Genomic DNA, 19,539 nt, shown 5'->3' on the forward strand with positions numbered 1-19,539 from the left:
TTCTGTGTTTCTTTAACATTCTGAAGGTCCACAGATTACAGAATGCCTCCAGATGTGCCTTGAAAACTACTACTTGTCTTCCAGGGAACGATCAAAGCGTAGAGAGTTTGAGACATTACTCCCATGGGTAAAAGTCCACATGGTGCCTGTTTTATTCAATCCCGATGCCATCTCTGTGTTTCATCAACACTCTGAAGGTGCATAGATTACAGAAAGTCTCCAGATGTGGTTCGGACTGTACTACTGGTCTTCCAGGAATCGATCAAATCGTACACAGTTTGAGACATAACTATCATGGAGAAAAGTACGCATGGAGCCTGTTGTATTCAATCTCGATGCAATTTCTGCGTTTTATTAATACTCTGAAGGTCCACAGGTTACAGAATACCTCCAGATGTGCTTCGGAAATTACTACTGGTCTTCCAATGAACGATCAAAGCGTAGACAGTTGGAGACATTACTCCCATGGAGAACTGTCCATTTGATGCTTGTTGTATTCAATCCCGATGCAATTTCTGTGTTCCATCAACACTCTGAATGTAAACAGATTACAGAATGCCTTCAGATGTGCTTCAGAAACTCCTACTGGTCTTCCAGGGAACGATCAATGGGTAGACAGTATGAGACATTACTCCCGTGTATAAATGTTCGCATGGTGCCTTTTGTATTCAATCCCGATGCGATTCTGTGTTTCAACAACACTCTGAAGGTCTACAGATTACAGAATGCATCCAGATGTGCTTCGCAAACTACTTGTGGCCTTCCAGGGAAAGATCAAAGCGTAGAGAGTTTGAGACATTACTCCCATGGAGAAAAGTCCCCATGGTGCATGTTGTATTCAATCCCGATGTAATTTCTGTGTTTCAGCAACACCCTGAAGGTCCACATATTACAGAATGCCTCCATATGTTCCTTGGAAACTACTACTTGTCTTCAAGGAACGATCAAAGCGTAGAGAATTTTAGACATTACTCGCATGGAGAAAAGTCCGCATGATGCCTGTTGTAATAAATGCCGAAGCAGTCTCTGTGTTTCATCAACACTCAAGGTCCACAGATTACAGAATGCCTCCAGATGTGATTCGAAAACTACTATTGGTCTTCCAGGGAACGATCAAACCGTAGACAGTTGATACATTACTCACATAGAAAAAAGCAAGGTGCCTGTAGTATTCATCCCGATGCAATTTCTATGTTTCATCAACACTCGGAAGGTCCACAGATTACAGAATGCCTCCAGATGTGCTTCGGAAACTGCTACTTATCTTGGAGGAATGGATCAAATCGAGCACACTTTGAGACATTACTCCCATGGAGAAAAGTCCGCAGGGTGCCTCTTCTAGTCAATCCCGATAGAATTTCTGTGATTCATGAACACTCTGAAGGTCCACAGATTACAGAATGCATCCAGGTGTGCTTCAAAAACTACTACTGGTCTCCCAGAAGTTGATCAAAGCGTAGACAGTTTGAGACATTACGCCTATGGAGAAAGGTCCGCATGGAGCCTGTTGTAATCCATCCCGATGAGCTTTATGTGTTTCATCTACACTCTGAAGTTCCAAAGATTACAGAATGCTCAAAGGTGCATGTTGTATTTAATCCCTATGCAATTTCTGTGTTTCATCAACACTCTGAAGGTCTACAGATTACGGAATGCCTTCAGATGTGCTTCAGAAACTCGTACTGGTCTTCCAGGGAACGATCAATGCTTAGACAGTATGAGACATTACTCCCATGGATAAATGTTCGCATGGTGCCTTTTGCATTCAATCCCGATGCAATTCTGTGTTTCAACAACACTCTGAAGGTCTACAGATTACAGAATGCATCCAGATGTGCTTCGCAAACTACTTGTGGCCTTCCAGGGAAAGATCAAAGCGTAGAGAGTTTGAGACATTACTCCCTGTGAGAAAAGTCCGCATGGTGCCTGTTGTATTCAATCCCGATGTAATTTCTGTGTTTCATCAACACCCTGAAGGTCCACATATTACAGAATGCCTCCATATGTGCCTTGGAAACTACTACTTGTCTTCAAAGGAACGCTCAAAGCGTAGAGAATTTGAGACATTACTAGCATGGAGAAAAGTCCACATGATGCCCGTTGTAATAAATGCCGAAGCAATCTGTGTTTCATCAACACTCAAGGTCCACAGATTACAGAATGCCTCCAGATGTGATTCGAAAACTACTATTGGTCTTCCAGGGAACGATCAAACCGTACACAGTTGAGACATTACTCACATAGAAAAAAGTCAGCAAGGTGCCTGTTGTATTCATCCCGATGCAATTTCTATGTTTCATCAACACTCGGAAGGTCCACAGATTACAGAATGCCTCCAGATGTGTTTCGGAAACTGCTACTTATCTTGGAGGAATGGATCAAATCGAGCACACTTTGAGTCATTACTCCCATGGAGAAAAGTCCGCATGTTGCCTGTTGTATTGAATCCCCATGCAATTTTTGTGTTTTATCAACACTCTTAAGATCCACAAATTACAGAATGACTCAGGACGTGCTTCGGAAACTACTACTGTTCTTCGAGGAATCGATCAAATTTCGTAGACAGTTTGAGACATTATCCCGTGGAGAAAAGTCCGCATGGTGCCTGTTGTATTCAATCCCGATGCAATTTCTGTGTTTCTTTAACATTCTGAAGGTCCACAGATTACAGAATGCCTCCAGATGTGCCTTGAAAACTACTACTTGTCTTCCAGGGAACGATCAAAGCGTAGAGAGTTTGAGACATTACTCCCATGGGGAAAAGTCCACATGGTGCCTGTTTTATTCAATCCCGATGCCATCTCTGTGTTTCATCAACACTCTGAAGGTGCATAGATTACAGAAAGTCTCCAGATGTGGTTCGGACTGTACTACTGGTCTTCCAGGAATCGATCAAATCGTACACAGTTTGAGACATAACTATCATGGAGAAAAGTACGCATGGAGCCTGTTGTATTCAATCTCGATGCAATTTCTGCGTTTTATTAATACTCTGAAGGTCCACAGGTTACAGAATACCTCCAGATGTGCTTCGGAAATTACTACTGGTCTTCCAATGAACGATCAAAGCGTAGACAGTTGGAGACATTACTCCCATGGAGAAATGTCCATTTGATGCTTGTTGTATTCAATCCCGATGCAATTTCTGTGTTCCATCAACACTCTGAATGTAAACAGATTACAGAATGCCTTCAGATGTGCTTCAGAAACTCCTACTGGTCTTCCAGGGAACGATCAATGGGTAGACAGTATGAGACATTACTCCCGTGTATAAATGTTCGCATGGTGCCTTTTGTATTCAATCCCGATGCAATTCTGTGTTTCAACAACACTCTGAAGGTCTACAGATTACAGAATGCATCCAGATGTGCTTCGCAAACTACTTGTGGCCTTCCAGGGAAAGATCAAAGCGTAGAGAGTTTGAGACATTACTCCCATGGAGAAAAGTCCCCATGGTGCATGTTGTATTCAATCCCGATGTAATTTCTGTGTTTCAGCAACACCCTGAAGGTCCACATATTACAGAATGCCTCCATATGTTCCTTGGAAACTACTACTTGTCTTCAAGGAACGATCAAAGCGTAGAGAGTTTGAGACATTACTCCCATGGGGAGAAGTCCACATGGTGCCTGTTTTATTCAATCCCGATGCAATCTCTCTGTTTCATCAACACTGTGAAGGTGCATAGATTACAGAAATTCTCCAGATGTGGTTCGGACTGTACTACTGGTCTTCCAGGAATCGATCAAATCGTACACAGTTTGAGACATAACTATCATGGAGAAAAGTACGCATGGAGCCTATTGTATTCAATCTCGATGCAATTTCTGCATTTCATTAATACTCTGAAGGTCCACAGGTTACAGAATACCTCCAGATGTGCTTCGGAAATTACTACTGGTCTTCCAATGAACGATCAAAGCGTAGACAGTTGGAGACATTACTCCCATGGAGAAATGTCCATTTGATGTTTGTTGTATTCAATCCCTATGCAATTTCTGTGGTCCATCAACACTCTGAATGTAAACAGATTACAGAATGCCTCCAGATGTGCTTCGGAAACTACTACTGGTCTCCCAGGGAACGATCAAAGCGTATAAAATTTGAGACATTACTCCCATGTAGTAAAGGCCGCATGGTGCCTCTTCTAGTCAATCCCGATGCAATTTCTGTATTTCATGAACACTCTGAAGGTCCACAGATTACATAATGCATCCAGATGTGCTTCAAAAACTACTACTGGTCTCCCAGAAGTTGATCAAAGCGTAGACAGTTTGAGACATTACGCCTATGGAGAAAAGTCCGCATGGAGCCTGTTGTAATCAATCACGATGCAATTTCTGTGTTTCATCAACACTCGGAAGGTGCATGGATTACAGAAAGTCTCCAGATGTGGTTGGAATGTACTGCTGGTCTTCCCGGAATCGATCAAATCGTACACAGTTTGAGCCATTACTATCATGCAGAAAAGTACGCATGGAGCCTGTTGTATTCAATCTCGATGCAATTTCTGCGTTTCATCAACACTCTGAAGGTCCACAGATTACAGAATACCTCGAGATGTGCTTCGTAAATTAACACTGGTCTTCCAATGAACGATCAAAGCGTAGACAGTTGGAGACATTACTCCCATGGAGAAAAGTCCGCATGGTGCTTGTTGTATTCAATCCCGATGCAATTTCTGTGTTCCATCAACACTCTGAATGTATACAGATTACAGAATGCCTCCAGATGTACTTCGCAATCTACTACTGGTCTTCCATTGAACGATCAAAGCGTATACAGTTTGAGACATTACTCCCATGTAGTAAAGTCCGCATGGTGCCTCTTCTAGTCAATCCCGATAGAATTTCTGTGATTCATGAACACTCTGAAGGTCCACAGATTACAGAATGCATCCAGATGTGCTTCAAAAACTACTACTGGTCTCCCAGAAGTTGATCAAAGCGTAGACAGTTTGAGACATTACGCCTATGGAGATAAGTCCGCATGGAGCCTGTTGTAATCAATCCCGATGCAATTTCTGTGTTTCATCAACACTCGGAAGGTGCATAGATTACAGAAAGTCTCCAGAAGTGGTTCGGAATGTTCTACTGGTCTTCCAGGAATCGATCAAATCGTACACAGTTTGAGACATAACTATCATGGAGAAAAGTACGCATGGAGCCTGTTGTGTTCTATCTCGATGCAATTTCTGGGTTTCATTAACACTCTGAAGGTCCACAGATTACAGAATACCTCCAGATGTGCTTCGGAAATTACTACTGGTCTTCCAATGAACGATCAAAGCGTAGACAGTTGGAGACATTACTCCCATGGAGATAAGTCCGCATGGTGCTTGTTGTATTCAATCCCGATGCAATTTCTGTGTTCCATCAACACTCTGAATGTATACAGATTACAGAATGCCTCCAGATGTTCTTCGCAAACTACTACTGGTCTTCTAGGGAACGATCAAAGGGTAGACTGTTTGAGACATTAATATCATGGAGAAAAGTCCTCATGGTGCCTGTTGTATTCAATCCCGATTCAATTTCTGTGTTTCATCAACACTGTGAATTTCCACAAAGAACAGAATGCCTACAGATGTGCTACGGAAACTACTACCGGTCTTCCAGGGAACGATCAAAGCGTAGACAGTTTGAGACATTAATATCATGGAGAAAAGTCCTCATGGTGCCTGTTGTATTCATCCCGATTGAATTTCTGTGTTTCATCTACACTGTGAAGTTCCACAAAATACAGAATGCCTACAGTTGTGCTTCGGAAAGTACTACTGGTCTTCCAGGGAACGATCAAAGGGTAGACAGTTTGAGACATTACTCTCATGGAGAAAAGTCCGCATGGTGCCTGTTGTAATCCATCCCGATGAGCTTTATGTGTTTCATTTACACTCTGAAGTTCCAAAGATTACAGAATGCTGCAAGGTGCATGTTGTATTTAATCCCGATGCAATTTCTGTGTTTCATCAACACTCTGAAGGTCTACAGATTACGGAATGCCTTCAGATGTGCTTCAGAAACTCCTACTGGTCTTCCAGGGAACGATCAATGGGTAGACAGTATGAGACATTACTCCCGTGTATAATTGTTCGCATGGTGCCTTTTGTATTCAATCCCGATGCAATTCTGTGTTTCAACAACACTCTGAAGGTCTACAGATTACAGAATGCATCCAGATGTGCTTCGCAAACTACTTGTGGCCTTCCAGGGAAAGATCAAAGCGTAGAGATTTTGAGACATTACTCCCATGGAGAAAAGTCCGCATGGTGCATGTTGTATTTAATCCCGATGTAATTTCTGTGTTTCAGCAACACCCTGAAGGTCCACATATTACAGAATGCCTCCATATGTGCCTTGGAAACTACTACTTGTCTTCAAAGGAACGATCAAAGCGTAGAGAATTTTAGACATTACTCGCATGGAGAAAAGTCCGCATGATGCCTGTTGTAATAAATGCCGAAGCAGTCTCTGTGTTTCATCAACACTCAAGGTCCACAGATTACAGAATGCCTCCAAATGTGATTCGAAAACTACTATTGGTCTTCCAGGGAACGATCAAACCGTAGACAGTTGATACATTACTCACACAGAAAAAAGCAAGGTGCCTGTAGTATTCATCCCGATGCAATTTCAATGTTTCATTAACACTCGGAAGGTCCACAGATTACAGAATGCCTCCAGATGTGCTTCGGAAACTGCTACTTATCTTAAAGGAATGGATCAAATCGAGCACACTTTGAGACATTACTCCCATGGAGAAAAGTCCGCAGGGTGCCTCTTCTAGTCAATCCCGATAGAATTTCTGTGATTCATGAACACTCTGAAGGTCCACAGATTACAGAATGCATCCAGATGTGCTTCAAAAACTACTACTGGTCTCCCAGAAGTTGATCAAAGCGTAGACAGTTTGAGACATTACGCCTATGGAGAAAGGTCCGCATGGAGCCTGTTGTAATCAATCCCGATGCAATTTCTGTGTTTCATCAACACTCTGAAGGTGCATAGATTACAGAATGTCTCCAGATGTGGTTCGGAATGTACTACTGGTCTTCCAGGAATCTATCAAATCGTACACAGTTTGAGACATTACTATCATGGAGAAAAGTCCGCATGGTGCCTGTTTTATTCAATCTCGATGCAATTTCTGCGTTTCATTAATACTCTGAAGGTCCACAGGTTACAGAATACCTCCAGATGTGCTGCGGAAATTACTACTGGTCTTCCAATGAACGATCAAAGCGTAGACAGTTGGAGACATTACTCCCATGGAGAAATGTCCATTTGATGCTTGTTGTACTCAATCCCGATGCAATTTCTGTGTTCCATCAACACTCTGAATGTATACAGATTACAGAATGCCTCCAGATGTGCTTCGCAATCTACTACTTGTCTTCCATTGAACGATCAAAGCGTATACAGTTTGAGACATTACTCCCATGTAGTAAAGTCCGCATGGTGCCTCTTCTACTCAATCCCGATGCAATTTCTGTGTTTCATGAACACTCTGAAGGTCCACAGATTACAGAATGCCTCCAGATTTGTTTCGGAAACTACTACTGGTCTCCCAGGGAACGATCAAAGCGTAGACAGTTTGAGACATTAATATCATGGAGAAAAGTCCTCATGGTGCCTGTTGTATTCAATCCCGATTCAATTTCTGTGTTTCATCAACACTGTGAATTTCCACAAAGAACAAAATGCCTACATATGTGCTACGGAAACTACTACTGGTCTTCCAGGGAACGATCAAAGCGTAGACAGTTTGAGACATTAATATCATGGAGAAAAGTCCTCATGGTGCCTGTTGTATTCAATCCCGATTGAATTTCTGTGTTTCATCAACACTGTTAAGTTCCACAAAATACAGAATGCCTACAGATGTGCTTCGGAAACTACTACTGGTCTTCCAGGGAACGATCAAAGGGTAGACAGTTTGAGACATTACTCTCATGGAGAAAAATCCGCATGGTGCCTGTTGTAATCCATCCCGATGAGCTTTATGTGTATCATCTACACTCTGAAGTTCCAAAGATTACAGAATGCTCCAAGGTGCATGTTGTATTTAATCCCGATGCAATTTCTGTGTTTCATCAACACTCTGAAGGTCCACAGATTACAGAATGCCTCCAGATGTGCCTTGAAAACTACTACTTGTCTTCCAGGGAACGATCAAAGCGTAGAGAGTTTGAGACATTACTCCCATGGGGAAAAGTCCACATGGTGCCTGTTTTATACAATCCCGATGCAATCTCTGTGTTTCATCAACACTCTGAAGGTGCATAGATTACAGAACGTCTCCAGATGTGGTTCGGAATGTACTACTGGTCTTCCAGGAATCGATCAAATCGTACACAGTTTGTGACATAACTATCATGTAGAAAAGTACGCATGGATCCTGTTGTATTCAATATCGATGCTATTTCTGCGTTTCATCAGCACTCTGAATGTCCACAGATTACAGAATGACTCCTGATGTGGTTCGGAAACTACTACTTATCTTGAAGGAATGGATCAAATCGAACACACTTTGAGACATTACACTCATGGAGACAAGTCCGCATTGTGCCTTTTGTATTCAATCCCGATGCAATTTCTGTGTTTCGTCAACACTCTGAAGGCAGATTACAGAATGCCTCCAGATGTGCCTTGGGAACTACTACTTGTCTTAAAAGGAACGATCAAATGGTAGACATTTGAGACATTACTCCCATGGGAAAAGTCAACATGTTGCCTGTTATATTCAATCCCCATGCAATTTCTGTGTTTCATCAACACTCTCAAGGTCCACAGATTACAGAATGACTCTGGATGTGCTTCGGAAACAACTACTGGTCTTCGAGGAATCGATTAAATTGTACACAGTTTGAGACATTACTCCCATGGAGAAAAGTCTTCATGGTGCCTGTTCTATTCAATCCCGATGCAATTTCTGTGTTTCATCAACACTCTGAAGGTCCACAGATCACAGAATGTTTCCAGATGTGCTTCGGATATTACTACTGGTCTTCCAGGAAACGATCAAAGCGTAGACAGTTTGAGACATTACTCCCATGGAGAAAAGTCCGCATGGTGCCTGTTTTATTCAATCTCGATGCAATTTCTGCGTTTCATTAATACTCTGAAGGTCCACAGGTTACAGAATACCTCCAGATGTGCTGCGGAAATTACTACTGGTCTTCCAATGAACGATCAAAGCGTAGACAGTTGGAGACATTACTCCCATGGAGAAATGTCCATTTGATGCTTGTTGTATTCAATCCCGATGCAATTTCTGTGTTCCATCAACACTCTGAATGTAAACAGATTACAGAATGCCTCCAGATGTGCTTCGCAAACTACTACTGCTCCTCCAGGGAACGATCAAAACGTATACAGTTTGAGACATAACTCCCAAGTAGTAAAGACCGCATGGTGCCTCTTCTAGTCAATCGCGATGCAATTTCTGTGTTTCATGTGCACTCTGAAGGTCCACAGATTACAGAACGCCTCCAGATGTGTTTCGGAAACTACTACTGGTCTCCCAGGGAACGATCAAAGCGTATACAGTTTGAGACATTACTCCCATGTAGTAAAGTCCGCATGGTGCCTCGTCTAGTCAATCCCGATGCAATTTCTGTGTTTCATGAACATTCTGAAGGTCCACAGATTACAGAATGTATCCAGATGTGCTTCAAAAACTACTACTGGTCTCCTAGAAGTTGATCAAAGCGTAGACAGTTTGAGACATTACGCCTACGGAGAAAAGTCCGCATGGAGCCTGTAGTAATCAATCCCGATGCAATTTCTGTGTTTCATCAACACTCGGAAGGTGCATGGATTACAGAAAGTCTCCAGATGTGGTTGGAATGTACTACTGGTCTTCCCGGAATCGATCAAATCGTACACAGTTTGAGCCATTACTATCATGGAGAAAAGTACGCATGGAGCCTGTTGTATTCAATCTCGATGCAATTTCTGCGTTTCATCAACACTCTGAAGGTCCACAGATTACAGAATACCTCGAGATGTGCTTCGTAAATTACTACTGATCTTCCAATGAACGATCAAAGCGTAGACAGTTGGAGACATTACTCCCATGGAGAAAAGTCCACATGGTGCTTGTTTTATTCAATCCCGATGCAATTTCTGTGTTTCATCAACACTGTGAATTTCCACAAAGAACAAAATGCCTACAGATGTGCTACGGAAACTACTACTGGTCTTCCAGGGAACGATCAAAGCGTAGACAGTTTGAGACATTAATATCATGGAGAAAAGTCCTCATGGTGCCTGTTGTATTCAATCCCGATTGAATTTCTGTGTTTCATCAACACTGTGAAGTTCCACAAAATACAGAACGCCTACAGATGTGCTTCGGAAACTACTACTGGTCTTCCAGGGAACGATCAAAGGGTAGACAGTTTGAGACATTACTCTCATGGAGAAAAATCCGCATGGTGCCTGTTGTAATCCATCCCGATGAGCTTTATGTGTATCATCTACACTCTGAAGTTCCAAAGATTACAGAATGCTCCAAGGTGCATGTTGTATTTAATCCCGATGCAATTTCTGTGTTTCATCAACACTCTGAAGGTCTACAGATTACGGAATGCCTTCAGATGTGCTTGAGAAACTCCTACTGGTCTTCCAGGGACAGTATGAGACATTACTCCCATGTATAAATGTTCGCATGGTGCATTTTGTATTCAATCGCGACGCAATTCTGTGTTTCAACAACACTCTGAAGGTCTACAGATTACAGAATGCATCCAGATGTGCTTCGCAAACTACTTGTGGCCTTCCAGGGAAAGATCAAAGCGTAGAGAGTTTGAGACATTACTCCCATGGAGAAAAGTCCGTATGGTGCATGTTGTATTCAATCCCGATGCAATTTCTGTGTTTCATCAACACTCTGAAGGTCCACAGATTACAGAATGCCTCCAGATGTGCCTTGAAAACTACTACTTGTCTTCCAGGGAACGATCAAAGCGTAGAGAGTTTGAGACATTACTCCCATGGGGAAAAGTCCACATGGTGCCTGTTTTATACAATCCCGATGCAATCTCTGTGTTTCATCAACACTCTGAAGGTACATAGATTACAGAACGTCTCCAGATGTGGTTCGGAATGTACTACTGGTCTTCCAGGAATCGATCAAATCGTACACAGTTTGAGACATAACTATCATGTAGAAAAGTACGCATGGATCCTGTTGTATTCAATATCGATGCTATTTCTGCGTTTCATCAGCACTCTGAATGTCCACAGATTACAGAATGACTCCTGATGTGGTTCGGAAACTACTACTTATCTTGAAGGAATGGATCAAATCGAACACACTTTGAGACATTACACTCATTGAGACAAGTCCGCATTGTGCCTTTTGTATTCAATCCCGATGCAATTTCTGTGTTTCGTCAACACTCTGAAATCAGATTACAGAATGCCTCCAGATGTGCCTTGGGAACTACTACTTGTCTTAAAAGGAACGATCAAATGGTAGACATTTGAGACATTACTCCCATGGGAAAAGTCAACATGTTGCCTGTTATATTCAATCCCCATGCAATTTCTGTGTTTCATCAACACTCTCAAGGTCCACAGATTACAGAATGACTCTGGATGTGCTTCGGAAACAACTACTGGTCTTCGAGGAATCGATTAAATTGTACACAGTTTGAGACATTACTCCCACGGAGAAAAGTCTTCATGGTGCCTGTTCTATTCAATCCCGATGCAATTTCTGTGTTGCATGAACACTCTGAGAGTCCAAAGATTACAGAATGCCTCCAGATGTGCTTCGTGAACTGCTACTGGTCTTCCAGGAAGCGATCAAAGCGTAGACTGTTTGAGTCATTAGTACCATGGACAAAAGACCGCTAGGTGCCTGTTGTATTCAATCCTGATGCAATTTCTGTGTTTCATCAACACTCTGAAAGACCAAAGATTACAGAATGAATCCAGATGTGCTTCAAAAACTCCTACTGATCTCGAAGAAGTCGATCAAAGCGTAGACAGTTTGAGACATTACGCCTATGGACAAAAGTCTGCATGGAGCTTGTTGTATTCAATCCCGATGCAATTTCTGTGTTTCATCAACACTCTGAAGGTGCTCAGATTCAGAATGCTTCCAGATGTGGTTCGGAAACTACTACTGGTCTTCCACGAATCGATCAAATCGTACACAGTTTGAGACATTACTCCCATGGAGAAAAGTGTGCATGGAGCCTGTTGTATTCAATCCCGATGTAATTTCTGTGGTTCATCAACACTCTGGAGGTCCACAGATTACAGAATGCCTCCAGATTTGCTTCGGAAACTACTACTGTCGTTCCAGGGAATGATGAGAGCGTAGACAGTTTGAGACATTACTCCCATGGAGAAAAGTCCGCATGGTGCCTGTTGTATCGAATCCCGATGCAATTTCTGTGTTCCATCAACACCCTGAACGTAAACAGAATACGGAATGCCTCCAGATGTGCTTCGGTAACAACTACTGCCCTTCCAGGGATCGATGAAACTGTAGACAGTTTGTGACATTACTCCCGTAGAGAAAAGTATGCATGGTGCCTGTTGTATTCAATCCCGATGCAATTTCTGTGTTTCATCAACACTCTGAAGGTCCACAGATCACAGAATGCCTCCAGATGTGCTTCGGATATTACTACTGGTCTTCCAGGAAACGATCAAAGCGTAGACAGTTTGAGACATTACTCCCATGGAGAAAAGTCCGCATGGTGCCTGTTTTATTAAATCTCGATGCAATTTCTGCGTTTCATTAATACTCTGATGGTCCACAGGTTACAGAATACCTCCAGATGTGCTGCGGAAATTACTACTGGTCTTCCAATGAACGATCAAAGCGTAGACAGTTGGAGACATTACTCCCATGGAGAAATGTCCATTTGATGCTTGTTGTATTCAATCCCGATGCAATTTCTGTGTTCCATCAACACTCTGAATGTAAACAGATTACAGAATGCCTCCAGATGTGCTTCGCAATCTACTACTGCTCCTCCAGGGAACGATCAAAACGTATACAGTTTGAGACATAACTCCCAAGTAGTAAAGACCGCATGGTGCCTCTTCTAGTCAATCGCGATGCAATTTCTGTGTTTCATGTGCACTCTGAAGGTCCACAGATTACAGAACGCCTCCAGATGTGTTTCGGAAACTACTACTGGTCTCCCAGGGAACGATCAAAGCGTATACAGTTTGAGACATTACTCCCATGTAGTAAAGTCCGCATGGTGCCTCGTCTAGTCAATCCCGATGCAATTTCTGTGTTTCAAGAACATTCTGAAGGTCCACAGATTACAGAATGCATCCAGATGTGCTTCAAAAACTACTACTGGTCTCCTAGAAGTTGATCAAAGCGTAGACAGTTTGAGACATTACGCCTACGGAGAAAAGTCCGCATGGAGCCTGTAGTAATCAATCCCGATGCAATTTCTGTGTTTCATCAACACTCGGAAGGTGCATGGATTACAGAAAGTCTCCAGATGTGGTTGGAATGTACTACTGGTCTTCCCGGAATCGATCAAATCGTACACAGTTTGAGCCATTACTATCATGGAGAAAAGTACGCATGGAGCCTGTTGTATTCAATCTCGATGCAATTTCTGCGTTTCATCAACACTCTGAAGGTCCACAGATTACAGAATACCTCGAGATGTGCTTCGTAAATTACTACTGATCTTCCAATGAACGATCAAAGCGTAGACAGTTGGAGACATTACTCCCATGGAGAAAAGTCCGCATGGTGCTTGTTTTATTCAATCCCGATGCAATTTCTGTGTTCCATCAACACTCTGAATGTATACAGATTACAGAATGCCTCCAGATGTGCTTCGCAATCTACTACTTGTCTTCCATTGAACGATCAAATCGTATACAGTTTGAGACATTACTCCCATGTAGTAAAGTCCGCATGGTGCCTCTTCTAGTCAATCCCGATGCAATTTCTGTGTTTCATGAACACTCTGAAGGTCCACAGATTACAGAATGCCTCCAGATTTGTTTCGGAAACTACTACTGGTCTCCCAGGGAACGATCAAAGCGTAGACAGTTTGAGACATTAATATCATGGAGAAAAGTCCTCATGGTGCCTGTTGTATTCAATCCCAATTCAATTTCTGTGTTTCAACAACACTGTGAATTTCCACAAAGAACAAAATGCCTACAGATGTGCTACGGAAACTACTACTGGTCTTCCAGGGAACGATCAAAGCGTAGACAGTTTGAGACATTAATATCATGGAGAAAAGTCCTCATGGTGCCTGTTGTATTCAATCCCGATTGAATTTCTGTGTTTCATCAACACTGTGAAGTTCCACAAAATACAGAATGCCTACAGATGTGCTTCGGAAACTACTACTGGTCTTCCAGGGAACGATCAAAGGGTAGACAGTTTGAGACATTACTCTCATGGAGAAAAATCCGCATGGTGCCTGTTGTAATCCATCCCGATGAGCTTTATGTGTATCATCTACACTCTGAAGTTCCAAAGATTACAGAATGCTCCAAGGTGCTTGTTGTATTTAATCCCGATGCAATTTCTGTGTTTCATCAACACTCTGAAGGTCTACAGATTACGGAATGCCTTCCGATGTGCTTCAGAAACTCCTACTGGTCTTCCAGGGACAGTATGAGACATTACTCCCATGTATATATGTTCGCATGGTGCATTTTGTATTCAATCGCGATGCAATTCTGTGTTTCAACAACACTCTGAAGGTCTACAGATTACAGAATGCATCCAGATGTGCTTCGCAAACTACTTGTGGCCTTCCAGGGAAAGATCAAAGCGTAGAGAGTTTGAGACATTACTCCCATGGAGAAAAGTCCGCATGGTGCATGTTGTATTCAATCCCGATGCAATTTCTGTGTTTCATCAACACTCTGAAGGTCCACAGATTACAGAATGCCTCCAGATGTGCCTTGAAAACTACTACTTGTCTTCCAGGGAACGATCAAAGCGTAGAGAGTTTGAGACATTACTCCCATGGGGAAAAGTCCACATGGTGCCTGTTTTATACAATCCCGATGCAATCTCTGTGTTTCATCAACACTCTGAAGGTGCATAGATTACAGAACGTCTCCAGATGTGGTTCGGAATGTACTACTGGTCTTCCAGGAATCGATCAAATCGTACACAGTTTGAGACACAACTATCATGTAGAAAAGTACGCATGGATCCTGTTGTATTCAATATCGATGCTATTTCTGCGTTTCATCAGCACTCTGAATGTCCACAGATTACAGAATGACTCCTGATGTGGTTCGGAAACTACTACTTATCTTGAAGGAATGGATCAAATCGAACACACTTTGAGACATTACACTCATGGAGACAAGTCCGCATTGTGCCTTTTGTATTCAATCCCGATGCAATTTCTGTGTTTCGTCAACACTCTGAAGGCAGATTACAGAATGCCTCCAGATGTGCCTTGGGAACTACTACTTGTCTTAAAAGGAACGATCAAATGGTAGACATTTGAGACATTACTCCCATGGGAAAAGTCAACATGTTGCCTGTTATATTCAATCCCCATGCAATCTCTGTGTTTCATCAACACTCTCAAGGTCCACAGATTACAGAATGACTCTGGATGTGCTTCGGAAACAACTACTGGTCTTCGAGGAATCGATTAAATTGTACACAGTTTGAGACATTACTCCCATGGAGAAAAGTCTTCATGGTGCCTGTTCTATTCAATCCCGATGCAATTTCTGTGTTGCATGAACACTCTGAGAGTCCAAAGATTACAGAATGCCTCCAGATGTGCTTCGTGAACTGCTACTGGTCTTCCAGGAAGCGATCAAAGCGTAGACTGTTTGAGTCATTACTACCATGGACAAAAGACCGCTAGGTGCCTGTTGTATTCAATCCTGATGCAATTTCTGTGTTTCATCAACACTCTGAAAGACCAAAGATTACAGAATGAATCCAGATGTGCTTCAAAAACTCCTACTGATCTCCAAGAAGTCGATCAAAGCGTAGACAGTTTGAGACATTACGCCTATGGACAAAAGTCTGCATGGAGCTTGTTGTATTCAATCCCGATGCAATTTCTGTGTTTCATCAACACTCTGAAGGTGCTCAGATTCAGAATGCTTCCAGATGTGGTTCGGAAACTACTACTGGTCTTCCACGAATCGATCAAATCGTACACAGTTTGAGACATTACTCCCATGGAGAAAAGTGTGCATGGAGCCTGTTGTATTCAATCCCGATGCAATTTCTGTGGTTCATCAACACTCTGGAGGTCCACAGATTACAGAATGCCTCCAGATTTGCTTCGGAAACTACTACTGTCGTTCCAGGGAATGATGAGAGCGTAGACAGTTTGAGACATTACTCCCATGGAGAAAAGTCCGCATGGTGCCTGTTGTATCGAATCCCGATGCAATTTCTGTGTTCCATCAACACCCTGAACGTAAACAGAATACGGAATGCCTCCAGATGCGCTTCGGTAACAACTACTGCCCTTCCAGGGATCGATGAAACTGTAGACAGTTTGAGACATTACTCCCGTAGAGAAAAGTATGCATGGTGCCTGTTGTATTCAATCCCGATGCAATTTCTGTGTTTCATCAACACTCTGAAGGTCCACAGATCACAGAATGCCTCCAGATGTGCTTCGGATATTACTACTGGTCTTCCAGGAAACGATCAAAGCGTAGACAGTTTGAGACATTACTCCCATGGAGAAAAGTCCGCATGGTGCCTGTTTTATTCAATCCCGATGCAATTTCTGTGTTTCGTCAACACTCTGAGGGCAGAATACAGAATACCTCCTGATGTGCCTTATAAACTACTACTGGTTTTCCAGGGAACGGTCAAAGCGTAGACAGTTTGAGACATTACTCCCATGGAGAAAAGTCTGCACGGTGACAGTTGTATTCATACCGATGCATTTTCGGTGTTTCATCAACACTCTGAAGGTCCACAGATTACAGAATGGCTCCAGATGTGTTTCTGTAACTACTACTGGTCTTCCAGGAATCGACCAAAGCGTACTCCCATGGAGAGAAGTCCGCACGGTGCCTGTTGTATGCAATCCCGATTGCAATCTCTGTGTTTCATCAACACTCTGAAGGTGCACAGATTACAGAATGCCTCCAGATGTGGTTCGGAAACTACTACTGGTCTACCAGGAATCGATCAAATCGTACACAGTTTGAAATATTACTCTCATGGAGAAAGGAACGCATCGTACCTGTTGTATACAATCCTGATCCAATTTCTGTGTTTCATCAACACTGTGATGGTCCACAGATTACGGAATGCCTCCAGTTGTGCTTCGGAAATTACTACTGGTCTGCTAGGGAAGGATCAATACATAGACAGTTTGAGACAATACTCCCATGGATAAAAGTCTGCATGGAGCCTGTTGTATTCAATCCCGACGCAATTTCTGTGTTTCATCAACACTCTGGAGGTCCACAGATTACAGAATGCCTCCAGATGTGCTTCGTAAAAAACTACTACTGTCCTTCCAGGGTATGATCAAAGCGTAGACAGTTTGAGACATTACTCCCATGGAGAGAAGTCCGCATGGTGCCTGTTGTATTCAATCCCGATGCAATTTCTGTGTTCCATCAACACTCTGAAGGTCCACAGATTACAGATTGCCTCCAGATGTGCTTCGGATACTATTACTGGTCTTCCTGGGAACGATCAAAACGTAGTCAGTTTGAGACATTACTCCCATGGACAAAGGTCCGCATGGTGCCTGTTGTATTCAATCCCGTTGCAATTTCTGTGTATCATCAACAGTCTGAAAGTCCACAGATTACCGAATGACTCCAGATGTATCTTAGAAACTACTCATTGTCTTCCAGGAATCGATCAAAGCGTAGACAGTTTTAGACATTACTTCTATGGAGAAAAGTGCGCACGGTGCTAGTTGTATTCTTACCGATGCTTTTTCGGTGTTTCATCAACACTCTGAAGGTCCACAGATTACAGAATGCCTCCAGGTGTGTTTCTGAAACTACTACTGATCTTCCAGGAATCGACCAAAGCGTACTGCCATGGAGAGAAGTCCGCATGGTGCCTGTTGTATTCAATCCCGATGCAATCTCTGTGTTTCATCAACACTCTGAAGGTGCACAGATTCAGAATGCCTCCAGATGTGGTTCGCAAACTACTACTGGTCTACCAGGAATCGATCAAATTGTACATAGTTTGAGACATTACTCCAGTGGAGAAAAGTCTGCATGGTGAATGTTCTATTCAATCCCGAAGCAATTTCTGTGTTTCATGAACACTCTGAGAGTCCAAAGATTACAGAATGCCTCCAGATGTGCTTCGTGAACTAGTACTGGTCATCCAGGAAGCGGTCAAAGCGTAGATTGTTTGAGTCATTACTACCATGGAGAAAAGACAGCTTGGTGCCCGTTGTATTCAATCTTGATGCGATTTCTGTGTTTCATCAACACTCTGAAATGCCAAAGATTACAGAGTGCCTCCAGATGTGCTTCAAAAACTCCTACTGATCTCCCAGAAGTCAATAAATGCGTAGATAGTTTGAGACATTACGCTTATGGAGAAAAGTCTGCATGGAGCCTGTTGTATTCAATCACGATGCAATTTCTGTGTTTCATCAACATTGTGAAGGTGCACAGATTCAGAATGCTTATAGATGTGGTTCGGAAACTACTACTGGTCATCCAGGAATCGATCAAATCGTACACAGTTTGAGACATTACTCCCATGGAGAAAAGTCCGCATGGTTCCTGTTGTATTCAATCCCGATGCAATTTCTGCTTTTCACCAACACTCTGAAGGCCCAAAGATTACAGATTGCCTCCAGATGTGCCTTTTAAACTACTACTGGTCTCCCAGGAATCGATCAAATCGTACACAGTTTGAAACAATACTCTCATGGAGAAAAGTTCACATGGTTCCTGTTGTATACAATCCTGTTCCAATTTCTGTGTTTCATCAACACTCTGATTGTCCACTGATTACAGAATGCCTCCAGATGTGCTTCGGAAATTACTACTGGTCTGCTAGGGAAGGATCAAAACGTAGACAGTTGTAGACATTACTCCCATGGATAAAAGTCTGCATGGAGCCTGTTCTATTCAATCCCGCCGCAATTTCTGTGTTTCATCAACACTCTGGAGGTCCACAGATACATAATGCCTCCAGATGTGATTCGGAAACTACTACTAGTCTTCCAGGGAACTATCAAAGCGTGGACATTTGAGACAATACTCCCATGGAAAAAAGTCTGCAAGGTGCCAGTTGTATTCAATCCCGAGGCAATTTCTGTGTTTCATCAACACTCTGAAGGTCCACAGATTATAGAATGCTTCCAGATGTGCCTCGGAAACTACTACCGTACTTCCAAGTTACGCTGAAAGCGTAGAAAGTTTGAGACATTGATCCCATGGAGAAAAGTCCGCATGTTGCCCGTTATATTCAATCCCCATGCAATTTCTGTGTTTTATCAACACTCTCAAGGTCCACAGGTTACAGAATGACTCTGGATGTGCCTAGGAAACAACTACTGGTCTTCGAGGAATCAATCTAATTTCGTAGACA

The sequence above is a fragment of the Schistocerca gregaria genome, unplaced genomic scaffold (assembly GCF_023897955.1).
Source record: "Schistocerca gregaria isolate iqSchGreg1 unplaced genomic scaffold, iqSchGreg1.2 ptg000066l, whole genome shotgun sequence".
Taxonomy (NCBI): Eukaryota; Metazoa; Arthropoda; class Insecta; order Orthoptera; family Acrididae; genus Schistocerca; species Schistocerca gregaria.